This window comes from Diabrotica undecimpunctata, chromosome 10, assembly GCF_040954645.1.
Source record: "Diabrotica undecimpunctata isolate CICGRU chromosome 10, icDiaUnde3, whole genome shotgun sequence".
NCBI lineage: Eukaryota > Metazoa > Arthropoda > Insecta > Coleoptera > Chrysomelidae > Diabrotica > Diabrotica undecimpunctata.
This window is the reverse complement of record NC_092812.1, coordinates 80,200,230-80,216,002: the sequence shown is the minus strand read 5'-3', so window position 1 is coordinate 80,216,002 and position 15,773 is coordinate 80,200,230. Positions and strand designations below refer to the sequence as shown.

Below are 15,773 nucleotides of genomic sequence, written 5' to 3'. Positions count from 1 at the left end.
AGAAATAAGCAAAAAATAGAGATATACAGTTGGCATTTGTGGACTTGAGAAAGGCGTATGACTCTCTACCAAGGTTCTACCAAGAACTATGGAAGGCAATTTACAAATTAGAAATTCGGACGGAACTCATAGAAGCTAGAAAAGCTCTGTATAAAGAAAATAAAGTGTCCATTCAAATGAGAACAAGGATTATAGGAAACTTCACCACAACAAAAGGGCTCCTGCACGGTTGTTAAACATCTCCAACCCTATTAAAATATACTTAGACAAAGCTTTGACTACATGGAAAAGAAAATGCGAAGGCATAGGATTACCGGTACGAAACGAATACCTATATACGCTAAGCTTTGTAGACGATCAAGTAGTGATTGCACAAGACCAAGAAGACATCAGTTACATGATGAAGAAACTACAAGAAGAATATACCAAGGCTGGCCTAGATATTAACCTCACGAAAACAGAGTACCTATCTATAAGTGAAGAATACATAGAAGATCTACAGATTGACGACAACGTAACAATCAAAGGAAAGGATAAATTTAAATACTTGGGTTTTATAATCACGAACAAGGCAACAATAGAGGAAGAAATTAAGCAAAGATTTCGAGAAACAAGATCAACAATCCCACAACTTAACTTATTATGGTGGGATAGACATCTAAATATGAAGACAAAAACACAGATTTATAAAACATTAGTGTGAAGTATTATGACATATGGGGCTGAAAATTGGATTATAAACAAACAAACAGCATTAAGATAGTAGCAAAAGAGATGAAATGCCTGCGAAGATGCTGTAGAGTAACAAGAATGGATAGGAGAAGTAATAACGAAATAAAGCACAGAACATCAATAGAAACAGACATACTAACATATATAGAACAATAAAGATTAAAGTGGTATGGACATGTAAGAAGAACTAGCGACAGTAGCTGAATATGTATTATATATCTGCAGGTGGTACTGTGTCGTCTTGTGTATTTTTTCAGTTTGTAAATCGGGCTCAGGAACATTTTTTTCATTATTTTTAGAAGAAGATGAAATTACAAATCCCACATTTTCTAAAGTTTGTCTTCCAATAGCATATTGTGTTTACTACCAATGCAGTATGCAATGCAGCAATTTGTCTATTGGCGTGTTTTATCTATCAGCACAGGCGCCTAATGCGATTTTTATTGCTAGGCGAATCCGTTCAAAAAAACATTGGTTATATGAAAGCAGTACGCCGGCACCGTAACCAAAACAAGAACTCATGATGTCGCAACGGTATTAAAACAATCAAATATATTTCAAAATTCAGTAAAAGTCATATTAAATATATCCGAGTATTAAGTAAACGCATTATGCACATAAAGTGAAGAGCAAAAAAAAAACGGGAAAAATTACGTCTTTGATCTGATCGACGCCGGACCACTTACAGCGCCGGGTCACAGTAATGTACCAGCTGTACCACCCTCTCGACGATCCTGACAGCGATTCATCTTGCTGCGGAAACTTGGTAGGTTCAGTGCCTTTTAATGCTTCATATCCTCGGCTATAAATGTGATGTGTCACAAATAACCCTTTCTTCGAAACGAATGAACTGACGATATTAAATATCGACACCTGTATTTCTAGTATTATGTGTGTTATCATAATATTTTTTATGATCCTGTATCTGTTTATTAGTTTTTTCATAGCTACTATATTAATTATGCACATAACTGAAATCGTTTTCTAGGATAAAATTTACAATGATAAAATAGTGGATAAACAATATTTTCCATTAACATTTTTTAAATTTCTTTATGTAATTATGATACAAATGTTTATGATTATGTTCGAAGAATTACTAATGAATGATTGCTTTATTTCTGAATATTTAGATTTGTCGTTCTATTTTAATGTTTAAAATCACTTCTAGTAGTTGAACTTTTGACATTTGGTGTCAAAATGCAACCCATATCCCTCGTTTATTTTTCCAAATTCCTTTTTTTCTAGAAGGCGTCTCTTAGAAACAAAAAGTGTTTACTACCTGTGATCCACTGCGTCACGTCATGCAAAATATAATTGACTGTTTCAGGTTCTCTGCCACTGAACCTGCAGCTTAAGTCTTTATGAAACAGCCTTATTGCATGCAGGTGTCCCTTGACTGCTTCACTTTCGTGTTTTTCGCAGTACTTCAGCCCTATAAGCGAATGTCCGTCCAATATATATTTTTCTATGCACACACAACCAAATTTATATGGAATCATCTGGTATTTCTTATTATTTCAAGCGAATTTAGAAAAACCAACATACAAAGTCACAGAATATTTATTTTAAAGCAATTTAATCACCAAAACATAAAAATGAAAGAAAACAGTAAACTTCAAGAGCAGCTTGTACTAGCTGTGCAGTGTTTTGTGGATTCTCCCAGTGAGCTCTAATTCTTCTTTTAAGCATATAGCATAATTGCTTTATACGGTTAAGGTCGGGTGAGCAAGCAGGTCACTCCAGAACAGTAATATCTTCTTCTTCAAGGAAGTCTATAATCATTCTACTGGTATGTGGAGGCGCATTATCATGCATGAAAATTAAATTTTCTCCCATTGCACTTCTCCAGAGCCTAACTACAAGTTCTAGAGCTAAATCAACATACCTACGAACTGTTAAAGTTAGTTGGATGAAAATTAAAGAAGTTTTTCTACTGATTATAATGCCTCCTCAGAACATAACACTTCCTTCTTTATACCTGTAATCTGGTAATTTCCGTTTTTGCTGGTCTTTTTCGCTCCCTAAGTACACGAATTCGTCTATCATCTGATGTTTCATAAATCCTGGTTTCGACTGAAAATAGCACATTTTGCCAATTTTTAATGTTCCAGTTTTGGTATTAAAGACACCAATTTAAGCGATCAATATTGAGCTGTCTGGATAACTCGAGAACCCGTAACTGTCTAATACTGTATGGTTCTTGGGTAGGAAGGCTGGATTTGGAGCTGTGAGTGAGAAATTGTTGGGTCTCTTCTAGCTAATTGGTCAATCAAACGATCGTGGCGAGCCATTGTTACTTTTTGACAACTTTGTCTTAGTCTATTCTTAAGCGTTACTAATGCCTGCTACCTAGCATAAGTTTTTGACACAACGTTCTGTGTTACGCCAACCACTGAGACATTCCTTGTTCCACAAGACCAATAATATTTCCTCTTTGCACCTGCGTTAACCCCACAAAAGACATATTTTCGTTCTTGAACCCATAAGTAAGTTTATTTATTTTGTTTAATGTACAAATAAAGCAAATAATCTATAACGTACCGAGCTGTGTTATCTGATTGTTTTATCGGTTTGTTAATTTTTAAGAAAAACCTTTATTCTTCGCAACAATAACAAGTTTTTTCAAAAGAAATAAATATTGGTTTGAAATACATGGTGATTTCATATAAGTTTGGTTGTGTGTGTACTTAACCCGATATACTTTTCCAATGCCAATTATGTTCAGAACCAGGTTTTTTTCTGGTCGCGTACAGTGCTTTTTGGCACTTCTAAGGCCGGCTTTGAACCGAAGTATATTGTAGCTGATCCTCTTTTAGCAAATTCATCAGCTCTGACGTTGCCTTATTTGTCTTGATGACTTATCACCTATACAAGGGTGACACTGTTATATTACATCAGTCTATAGAGTTCTTCCCGTTATTACTACATTAGCCTATACACTAGCTTAGGTTTCTTGAGTACCTCTTAGCCTTCTGACTATTTGGGCAAATATTGATCCGTTTAAATTCAAAAACCCTCATGGTAATTTATCTTGCACAGTAAATAGACCTCTTAAACAATTTAATATTTTTACTGGGAATAAACCACAATTTAAGTTTTAAATATGTTAATTTTGACGTTTCGATTTTCACTTCGGAACCAGTGGTATGAGATTTTGGTACATCATGTTTCCTATACGATTTGATAATAATGACGATAGTGTATTTGGAATGGAAACTGGTCTATTAGCAGCAAATTTTTGAATGATATAAAATATGTTATATTTATGAATTGAATTGTGATTGTAACACAGGGTACTCCTTGTTAAGATAGGCAAAATGCCCTCACTCCCATAATTTAATTTTTTTACGTTCTATGTACTTAAAAAATAAGGCTCAGTGCAATTTTAGTCCTAAAACCCACTCCCCTGCACCCAACCGAAAAAAAAATATTTGTTCTTATTTTTTTTTTAGGAGGGATGCAATCAATTTAAAAATTTCAAAAAATTCACACGAATAGTTGAGGCTTTTACAAAACTCTTCTATTTTTTAAAGACCCGCAAGTTGAGTGTACATAACCTAGAAATGCATTTCTTTTGGAAAAAAGCGTATTTTTTTTTTGAGATGGCTGCAGCTTCAATTTTTTTTTATTTTATGTATTGGACCAAAAATTATATCTCTGATTTTGTCAAATCTTTTCGTATGGCGCGACATTATCAAAAATCCGAAAAACTGTTTCTTTTAGTGCTTTTAATAGTGGTCACGGTCATTTTATAGACTATGAGGTCTTAACGACATTCAAAAATTTGGCGAAATACTTTTAAACCCCCCAAAAAACCATGTTTTCGCGGTTTTTGGCGGGGATAAACATATTTTTTGACATCGACACAACATGAGTAAATTTTTTTCTTATTTTTACTTTTTATGTGATTATAAAATAAGACTCGGCGCAATTTGTCAATTTTTATAGACCCGTAGGTCTATCAGTAGCGATAATGGATTACGACTGATAAACTTAGCAGCAGCACTGAACATGACCGTCGCTAGCACCTATTTTGAACACAAGAATATACACAAGGTAACCTGGACCTCCCCTGATTTAAGAACAACTAGTCAGATTGATCACATCTTAATAGATTCAAGACACGGAACGGACATAATAAACTGCAGAAGTTATAGAGGCGCAAACATAGACTCAGACCATTGTTTAGTGATCTCAACACTAAGGGCTAGAATTTCAAACTCCAACAAAGAAAAAGAAATAAATAGAAAGAAATGGAATGTACAGAAGCTGAGAGATGCAACTGTTGCAAAACAGTACTGGGAAAATGTTACCAATAGGTTAAGGAATCAAAGTCTAGGCGAAGAAGACCAGAGAGATATAGACTCATTCTGGAACAGGATAAGGGAAGATATTGAGTCAGCAGCACAAGATGAAATAGGAACAGAAACTTGTACCCGAAAAAATCACTGGTTTGACGATGAATGCAAAGACGCAACACAGAAAAAAAATGAAGCCTATGCAAAAATGCTTACCCGCCGAACTAGAACAAGTATAGAGAATTACCAGACAAAGAGAAGAGAAGAAAAGAAAATACACAGAATGAAGAAACGAAACCACTTAAAAAAGGAACTTCAATATATAGAAAACCTCAACAGAGAGAAAGAATTCAGAACATTCTATAAGAAAGTTAACATCAACAGAAAAGAATTTAAGGCAAACACAAATCAATGTAGAAGTTTAAATGGCGATCTCTTAACAACAAGAACAGACGTACTAAACCGATGGACGGAATATTTTAACCAGATACTTAATATAGATGAAGAAGAAAACCCGGAAGACGAAAGCTGCGAGGTAAGCGGAGCAGACGAGAGGGAGGAGGATCCACCAACGATCCTGGAAGTTAAAGACGCTGTAAACAAACTAGCCAGAAACAAATCACCCGGAATAGATAATCTCCCAGCGGAATTATATAAAGAAGGTGGCCACGATATCATAATAGCCCTACAGCAGCTTATAAAAGAAATATGGATACAGAAGTCCCTTCCCAATGATTGGAATATTGGAATACTTTGCACCATACACAAAAAGGGTGATATCTTTGAATGCTCTAACTATCGAGGAATTACGCTCCTAAATGCAGCGTATAAAATATTCTCCAATATACTATGCCATCGTATGACACCATATGCAGAGCGAATAATAGGACAATACCAGGCTGGTTTCAGAGGTGGTAAATCAACAATTCATCAGATTTCAACCCTAAGACAAATTCTAGAGAAAACACTGGAATACGGTGTAGACACGCACCACATATTTATAGACTACAAGGCAGCCTACGACTCTGTAAATAGAAGAGAATTGTTTAGAGCAATGATAGACCTAGGAGTACCAAATCAGTTGGTAAGTTTAACCAAACTAACCCTTGAAAAAGTTGAATGCAAAGTACGAATCCAGGGGGAACTCTCTGAACCTTTTAAAACAAATAACGGGCTACGTCAGGGAGACCCACTCTCCTGTATACTATTCAATCTAGCTTTGGAAAAAGTAATACGTACGTCACAAATCACAACTACCGGTTCAATATATAACAAATCTGTGCAAATCTTAGCATATGCTGATGATATCAATATTGTTGGGAGAACGGAAAACGCAGCACGAGAGGCGTACGTAGCATTAAAGGAAGCGGCTACAAAAATGGGTTTAATAATAAACACCAACAAAACAAAATACATGAAAATAGGTACGCAACCACAAACACTACGGCCACTTGTTATAGAAAATGACGTCATCGAAGCAGTTAACGAATTTGTATACCTGGGAACGCTCGTCAATACTGAAAATGACACTACCGCAGAGATAAACCGCAGAATTTGCACGGCTAATAGATGCTATTTTGGGCTTAATCTCCTTTTTAAATCTACAGTTATATCAAGAAATACAAAAGTAAAACTCTACAAAACAATAATACGCCCAGTCCTAACATATGGTTCAGAAACCTGGACTTTAACAAAAAGTAATGAAAACATGTTAGGATGTTTCGAAAGAAAAATACTAAGGCGCATCTATGGAGCGGTAAATGAAAATGGTGTCTGGAGAAGACGATACAACTTCGAACTCTATAGGATATACCAGGAACCAGATATCGTAAAACACATAAAGATAGGACGTCTAAGGTGGGTAGGCCATGTTATGCGGATGGAGCAAACCGACCCAGCTAGAAAAACGCTCCTTGATAGACCTATTGGTCAAAGAAGAAGAGGAAGACCCAGAACAAGATTCCTAGATAACATCGATGAAGACATGAGAAATATGGAAATACGTGCTTGGCGGAGGAAGGCGATGGATAGGGACGACTGGAGAAAAATTCTTGGGGAGGCTAGGACCCACACAGGGTTGTAAAGCCAAAATGATGATGATGATGATAGACCCGTAGGTTAAGTGTACATAACCTAAAAATGCATTTTTTTTTTTTCGAAATAACCGTAAATTTTTTGGGAGGTGGCTGCAGGTCCATTTTTTTATACTTTGTATATTTGATCAAAAATTATATGTCTGATTTATTTCAGATTTTTCCGTATGGTGCGCCATGTTCAAAAGTCCGAAAAACTGTTTTTATGGGTTTTGGGTGATTTTCTCCATTTAATAGACTTCAAAATAGATTAAACCAAGATTTTTTTATAGGATATATATATATATATATATATATATATATATATATATATATATATATATAAGTAAAAAGTAATGGCATGTCTCGCAAAACAGAAAACCAAAAATGGTATATCGATGGAAGGCAACCGTATATACGTATTTCTGACTATTGATCGTCTTCAGTACGGTGCAGCCAAGTTAGAAAAGGAGCATATTAACTTGGGAAAGGATCACTACAGGAGCAATGCAACCAATTTGTGGCATTAGAGTTAGAAGACCCTGATGGTTTCCAGGGCAACAACTAACACCAACCACGGAGGAAGCTACAGCTACCTGGGGAAAGGAATGCCAAACGTTGAAATGTTTAAAACAAATGGAAAATGATAATGCGAGTGAATAATAAAAGTAAAAAGTAATGGCATGTCTCGTAAAACAGAAAATTAAAAATGGTATATCGATGGAAGGCAACCGTATATACGTATTTCTGATTATTGGTCGTCTTCAGTACGGTGCAGCCAAGTTAGAAAAGAAGCATATTAACTTGGGAAAGGATCACTACAGGAGCAATGCAACCAATTTGTGGCATTAGAGTTAGAAGACCCTGATGGTTTCCAGGGCAACAACTAACACCAACCACGGAGGAAGTTAATGTATTCTCTTAATGTAATTAAGAGAACGGTTAGAAGACCCCTCAATGAAAGAGGACTAATGGCAAGCAGGCCGGCTATTCGCTCCGTGCGTGATTGAAGCGACATCTGCCGCATTCATCTGACAGTTTTGGACCTCCCAATTTGAGGTTAAACATATGTTAAATAGATACGAAATTGACAAGTATTAATAATTAGTTTTTTAATTATATTTTTTCGGTTTATGTACAAAATAAATTTCGTATTAAAAACTGGGTTTCTAAAAATTCATTAACTTTATCTTTTCAACCCCAAACGGAAAAGAAAGGGAAAAATCTAGTACTGGCAAATCAAGTTTTTGCACGTGGAAGAGCATGTAATTAAAAACAATAATAGTAAAAATTATGATATAAAAGCTAAAGTCATCAGGCAGGCTGCAGTTAGCTTGAAGCCTTATAAAATATCATTTAAGGTAAATTATTTAAATTTTTTCTATTTCAATTTCATACAAATGAAATTATGTGATATTTACTTTTTCATATTAATAGCACGAATCCATCGTTTTCTTTTCTCTAATTTATATGTAATCTTTGGAAACCTATAAAAACTACACTCACTATTTTTGCTATTATTAGCACAATTAAATACGCAACATGTATTTGCACCCATTTTTGATAAAATTTATGCGTAAAAAGATTTAAAAGGTTCAATTTTGTCATATTTCGCCGCTACGCACGCTGGCAGCGTTTCAAGGTACCCCTACCATGGTCACCCACGGAGCGAATAGTTCCCGAATTACAACTCAGACACTGTAGGAATCGATTAATTTTTGCTCGACAACATCAACACTGGGATATATAGGATTGGTGCTGAATTCTTCTTACTGATGAATCGCGATTCTGTTTGAAGTCTAGCGATGGCCGGGAGAGTGTTTGGATATGGAAAAATGAAAGATGTGCCCAAGTTTGTATGTCTCAGAGAAGAAAGATTGGCGGTGGTGGTGTCATGGTTTGGGCTGGAATCTCATTTAAACTTATGTCATCAATGGCTCCCTGAATGCTCACCGGTATATATATGATGTTTTGGCAGAAGCAGCAGTTCCATGTGGTCCATTTATTGGAGACAATTTCGTCCTTCTGCATAATAATGCACGGCCGCATATTGCAAGAATCGTGACAAATTACTTAGAGGAAATAGAAATTAATACTCTAGAATGACCAGCCTGCAGTCCTAATCTAAATATCATCGAGCATCTGTGGGATGAACTTTATCGCGGGGTTATAAGTCAACCAGGCCAGCCAGAAAGTCTTGCAGAACTATAAAACATGCTTCGTGAAGAATATGTACGTATTTCTCAAGTCAAGTTTTTATTCAAAATGTGTTTCTTTCACTCGCAATTTTTATTGTTTTGTAATTCGTTTCGATATTACACTATTTTGTTTGTAGCCTTCTAAGTAAATACATCATGCTAAGTAATCAAGCAGTAATGCCCATTTTTTTTTAAAATGAAAGATGTTGAGTATATAATATGACACAGTGCATAAAACTTCCAATGAATTTTTATTCTCGGAAATTTTTAGGGTGACCACTTTTTTTGCCAGTCAGTGTATTTTAAATTTAATGAGGGCTTCAGAACATTTAAAAATTGGACAAATCTTCTTCAAACCCCCAAAAAAACCATATTTTTCACAGTTTTTAAGGGTTTTGGCGTGGGTAATCATATTTTTAAGATCGACACAACCTGAATCCATTTTCTCATAGTTTTACTTTTAATGTGAATAAAAAATAAGACTCATTACTATTTTTCTATTTTTATAGACCCGTAGGTTAAGTGTACATAACCTAAAAATGCATTTTTTTTCGAAAAAATAGTATAATTATTCGTATTTTATAATATATAATATATATATACCCTAAAAACCCTGATAGAAAAAACTAACGAATATAACCGTCCCTTGGCATTGATATTTGTAGACTTTAAAAAGGCGTTTGATACAGTGGAATTACCGTCCATCTTAAGAGCACTACAAGATTGCAGGGTCGACCACAGATATTGTAATATAGTTAAAAATATATATGAAAATGCCACAACAACCATAAGTCTACATTCAGCAACTAATAAGATAAAGATAAAAAGGGGAGTCAGGCAAGGTGATACCATGTCACCAAAGCTGTTCATTACCGTTCTTGAGTATGCATTTAAAAGACTAACATGGCAACAGAAAGGAATATCCATCGATGGAGAAAGATTAAACCATCTACGTTTTGCGGACGATATCGTGCTTCTGTCAGATAATCTGGGAGAGATCAAAGACATGCTCCAAGAACTGAATTACATACTACAAGAAACTGGGCTGGAGATAAATTTCGAGAAAACCAAAATGATGACCAATATGGTTCCCAGCGAAGAGATACAGATCAATAACAACAAGGTAGAATTAATCGATAAATACACATACTTGGGTCATGAAATCAGAATAACCAGAGACAACCAAACCTGCGAGCTAAATAGACGAATCACGTTGGGATGGGCGGCATATGGAAGGATGAGAGACATTTTTAAAACAAATACTCCAATTCACCTGAAAAGGAAGGCATTTAACCAATGCATCCTACCAGTCTTGACCTACGGAGCAGAGACCCTAACTTTAACGAAAGCTACTGCCGAAAAACTGAGGGTAACACAAAGGCGAATGGAGAGATCAATGCTGGGTCTGACCTTGAAAGATCGCGTGAGAAATGAGGAGATACGCCGACGAACTGGCGTTGACGATATTATACTGCGAATCAATAAACAAAAGTGAAGGTGGGCTGGACATGTTGCTAGAATAGAAGACGGAAGATGGACGAAGAGATTATTGGAGTGGAGACCAAGAGCCGACAAGCGAAGTCGAGGCAGACCACCCACCCGATGGACCAACGACCTAAGGAGAATAGAAACAAACTGGATTGCAGCAGCTAGAGATAGAGAGAACTGGAGACGTTTGGAAGAGGCCTATATCCAACAATGGATGTGAAAACGGGGCTGGATGATGATGATGATGATGAATATATACATAATCGTATTTTTTTCGAGGTGGCTGCAATTCCAATTGTTTTTTTTATTTTGTGTATTTGATCAAAAACTATATCTCTGGCAAACAAAGTGGATCAATATCTTGGACATAATGGATATGACACATAATAGTAAGATAGCGTGGAACCTCATCAAAAAGTTCAGCTCCGACTCCACCGAAACTAAGAAATCTCATAAAGACATATCAGACCAAGTATCTTACCAACTCATACTAAACGGAAAGACTAATAAGAAGCTGAAAAATATCACCTAGATCCACATTTCACAATTAAAAAACTAAATAAAGCCTTGCACTCAATAAAGAATAGCAATTCAACGGTTGTTGATGATATCTATATGAACAAAATAAAAAACTTGGGCCCAGTCTCCAAGAAGTTGAACTTGGAGGTCTCGTGCCTAATTTCCGGAACAAAAATCAAAATCAGAAAAACTGTTTTTTAGAGATTTGATACATTTTGAAGTCTATAAAATGGAGAAAATCCCCCAAAACCCCTAAAAACAGTTTTTCGAGTTTTTCGGACAGCGAAAAAATCTGAAAAAAAAATCAGGGATATAGTTTTTGACCATATACACGAAATAAAAAATTTTACCTGCAGCCACCTCCAAAATAAAGTTACACTCTTATTCGCAAAAAAATGAATTTTTAGGTTATGTACACTCAAACTACTACGGGTCTACAAAAATAGACAAATTATGTTTTAATGGTATAAAAAGTAAAAATATGAGAAAATAATTCAGGTTGTGTCGATGTCAAAAAATAAGTTTAACTCTAACAAAACTTTTGAATGTCCTAAAGGCCTGATTTAATTTAGAATATATGTAACCTATAAAAAACCTTACTTTGATCTATTTTAAAGCCTATAAAATGGAGAAAATCGCCCAAAACCTCTAAAAAAAAGTTTTTCGACTTTTTAAAAACAACGCACCATACGGAAAAATCTAAAACAATCAGAAATATAGTTTGTGATCAAATATACAAAATAAAAAAAATTGACCTGCAGTCACCTCCAAAAAAATTTATACGCTTTTTTCGAAAAAAAAAAGAATGCATTTATAGGTTATGTACACTCGACCTACACTCGGTCTATAAAAAATATGCAAGTTTTGTGAAAGCCTCAACTATGTGTATGAATTTTTAAAATTTTTTAAAATTGATTGCATCTCACATAAAAAAAAAATAAAAAGGAAAAATTTACATTTTTGGTGGTAGTGTTGGGTGGAGAGGAGTGGCGGGCTTAAATTGAGCTGAGCTTTATTTTTTAATCACATAGAACGCAAAAAAGTAAAAAAAAGTGATTACATACGAGTTCGTATATGGATTTATGATTCATTGACAGTAGGTGGTTATGTTTACTGGAAATTGCACATTACTTTTAATCAGGTTTTCATAAAATGTAGTTGAGAGTGCTTTATTTTTAATACATCCAAACAGAATGTGATTAATATCACACTGGGAAATATTATCGCATGAGCACTTTCAACACTAAACTCATAATCTAGATGTTATGTTTATTTCCGAAGCACACATGACTAATAAGAGCCATTTATATATTCCCAAATATTCAACCTATGTAACTCAACATCCATTAGGAAAAGCCCACGGAGGTACGGCAATTATTATAAAGAATTACATTAAGCATCATGAAACAAATAAAATTAGTAAAGTTAACATCCAAGCCACATCAGTGTCGGTCGAAGATTCACAAGGCCCGATTATTCTATCTGCTGTTTACTGTCCACCGAATAAAATAATTAAAGCTGATCATTTTACTGAATACTTTAAGATGTTAGGACACCGTTTGATTACTGCTGGAGATTATAATGCCAAACATCATAAATGGAGTTCCAGAATAGTAACCTCACGTGGACGAGAATTATTAAAAAGTATTAATGAGAATCATTTAATTCCTTTCTCTACTGGAGAGCCTACGTATTGGCCTACTGATAGACAAAAAATTCCTACATACCTACCTCCAAATTTCTCCTTCATTTGACCTCTCATCAGATCATTCCCCTTTCTTCATAGATCTACAAAGCCAAATTCATAACTGTCCTAAACATTCAACATTCTCTAATAAAAGAACAAGCTGAAACAGATACAGAGCAGAAATAAAAACATCCATTAATCTAAACTTGCCTCTTAAAAGTGATAGCGACATAGAAAATGCAGTTGCTCACTTAACTACAGTTATTCAGCAAGCTGCTTGGACGTCCACCCCAAAAATTAATTACCAACACAACTCCGAGTCCTATCCTGCACAAATAAATACACTCATATTGGAAGAAAGAAAACTACGAAAGAGGTGGCAGCGCAATAGGCATTCAGAAGATAAAGCAAATCTGAATAGAGCTTGCAGACTACTCAAAAGTAAACTGATCCAACATAAAAACAATAGAATCAACAAATATTTAATGAACCTCTCACCTGCAGATGATACAAACTATTCACTGTGGAAACTAACAAAAAAACTTAAACTCAACGAACAAATGAATCTGCCAATAAGGAAACAAAATTGCACTTAAAGCTGACATAGATAAAGCATATACGTTTGCAAATCATCTATGCGAGGTATTTCAACCGCATCAATGGGAAGTCTCAGTTGAAGAAGAGCAAGCTATCCATGAAGTCGTAAATGCACCATATCAAATGGCTCCACCTATTAAATCTGTTAAGAAATCTGAAATCAAAGAAATAATTGATAATCTGGAAATTAAAAAGTCACCTGGATATGACTTAATATCTAGATTAGTACTAAAAAATCTACCCAACGAAGGCGTAAGTTTAATTACTTATATATTTAATTCAATATTAAAAACAGGTTATTTTCCACTCCAATGGAAAGTTGCTCTAATTGTTCTTATTCCAAAACCTAATAAGGATCACATGGAAGTATCTTCAAACCGCCCAATTAGCTTGTTGCCTATTATATCCAAAGTATTTGAACGGCTTTTTCTGAGAAGACTGGAGCTTAGGAAGGAGGAAACAACATGGTACTATCGAGAAAATTCATAGGGTGGTAAAGACTATCAGAAATTTGCTTGAACAAAAAAATTACTGTAGTGCTGCATTTCCAGATGTCTCTCAAGCATTCGACAAAGTTTGGCATGTAGGTCTTATCTCCAAAATTAAATCCATATTTCCTTATCCCATAAGTTCGCTTCTAAGATCCTACCTGACAGATCGATTCTTTCAAGTCAAAAGAGGTGGGGAAATCACTAACCTGTTTCCAATTTGTTCCGGAGTTCCACAAAGAATTATACTAGGACCCACCCTCTACTTAATATACACATCAGATCTCCCAACGACGACCAATACAACAATCGCTACATATGCCGATAACACATTTATAATGGCTTCAAATTATACAGCAACTTAAGCATCCCAGGTATTACAAAATCACCTACTTAAACTAGAGAGCTGGCTTAAACTGTGGCGAGTCCAAGTTAACAGTTTAAAATCAACACAAATAACGTTTACTTTAAAAACACGCCATCAGTCGCGCCACCAGTTTCTATAAACAACACTCCACTACCAGTTAATAGCGTCGTTAAATACTTAGAAATCCATTTGGATAACAAATTTAATTGGGGCATCCACATCTGGAAGAAACGCCTTAAACTTAGCTTAATCTACAGGAAAATGTATTGGTACATGAGTCGAAAATCAAATCTTAGCCTGGAGAACAAACTTCTGATATATAAATGTATTTTAAAACCGGTATGGCAATATGCAGCACAAATCTGGGGTACAGCAAGTAATACTAATATACAAAAACTTCAACGTTTCCAATCGAAAGTACTGCGCCAGATCTGTAATGCCCCTTGGTATATCACGAACCATAGATTACACCACGATTTACAGTTACCAACAGTTAGCGAAGCAATATCTGCTGTAAACTCTGTATACAAGACCAGACTATCCTGCCATCCAAATTCGCTGGCCATGGATCTGCTCAACATTTCACACGTAAGAAGATTAAAACGACCAGATCTTTCGGACCTCTAGTAAATAAGGAGAAACTGAGCATAGGGTCATGGTGCGGTGAAATATCAAGTTTTTATTCTGGTGTTTTCTAAATCTTTTCTTAATTTGTTTTTTTTAGTCTTATAATATTCATATGTGTGTCAGTGATGTTTATCTGTATTAAACTTTGTTTGTTAAGTTGAAGTTTAAATTAATTGTTATTATCATAGATTATATATATTATCTTACCTGGGTGCTCGCCACTGGGCAGCTTCCCACTATGTTATTGTACATAAATTATACATATTGCTCATTGTTTGTAATAAGACAGATTGCAATAAACATAGGATGTTAAATAAAAAAAAATAAGCACTTTCCTGATTCTATAAAGTTTAATCTAGCCATGTAAGCAGGAACAATACCGTGAATAGTTTTTAATCTTATGATAGTTGCTGCTGATCGTTTGGATATATTATAATGGAATATTTATAGGTATTCTTTTAGGGATGGTAACGTAGGATGAATATTGTAATAATGATTATTTGATGTATTCGCCAATATTTTCCATCTGTCTTGCCAGTTAGAATTTATTTTTGATTATAAAATGTGATTACTCTGTTACACTTTGTTTGCTTTGCTTTGCTAAGTATTTCTATTAGTGCTATTATACACGCTATAGTTTCCTCGTTAAATGGATTTTCATTATAAAATTTTTCGTATTTGGTCAGAAGAGTTTTTG

General features: G+C 35.0%; 1 protein-coding gene across 1 annotated transcript in view; it reads left to right on the top strand.

Annotated features, from left to right (window-relative positions):
* Positions 1-15,773, top strand: part of Shal (Potassium voltage-gated channel protein Shal) — a 126,323-nt gene that overhangs the window by 78,294 nt on the left and 32,256 nt on the right. The gene's annotated exons all lie outside the window — the stretch shown is intronic.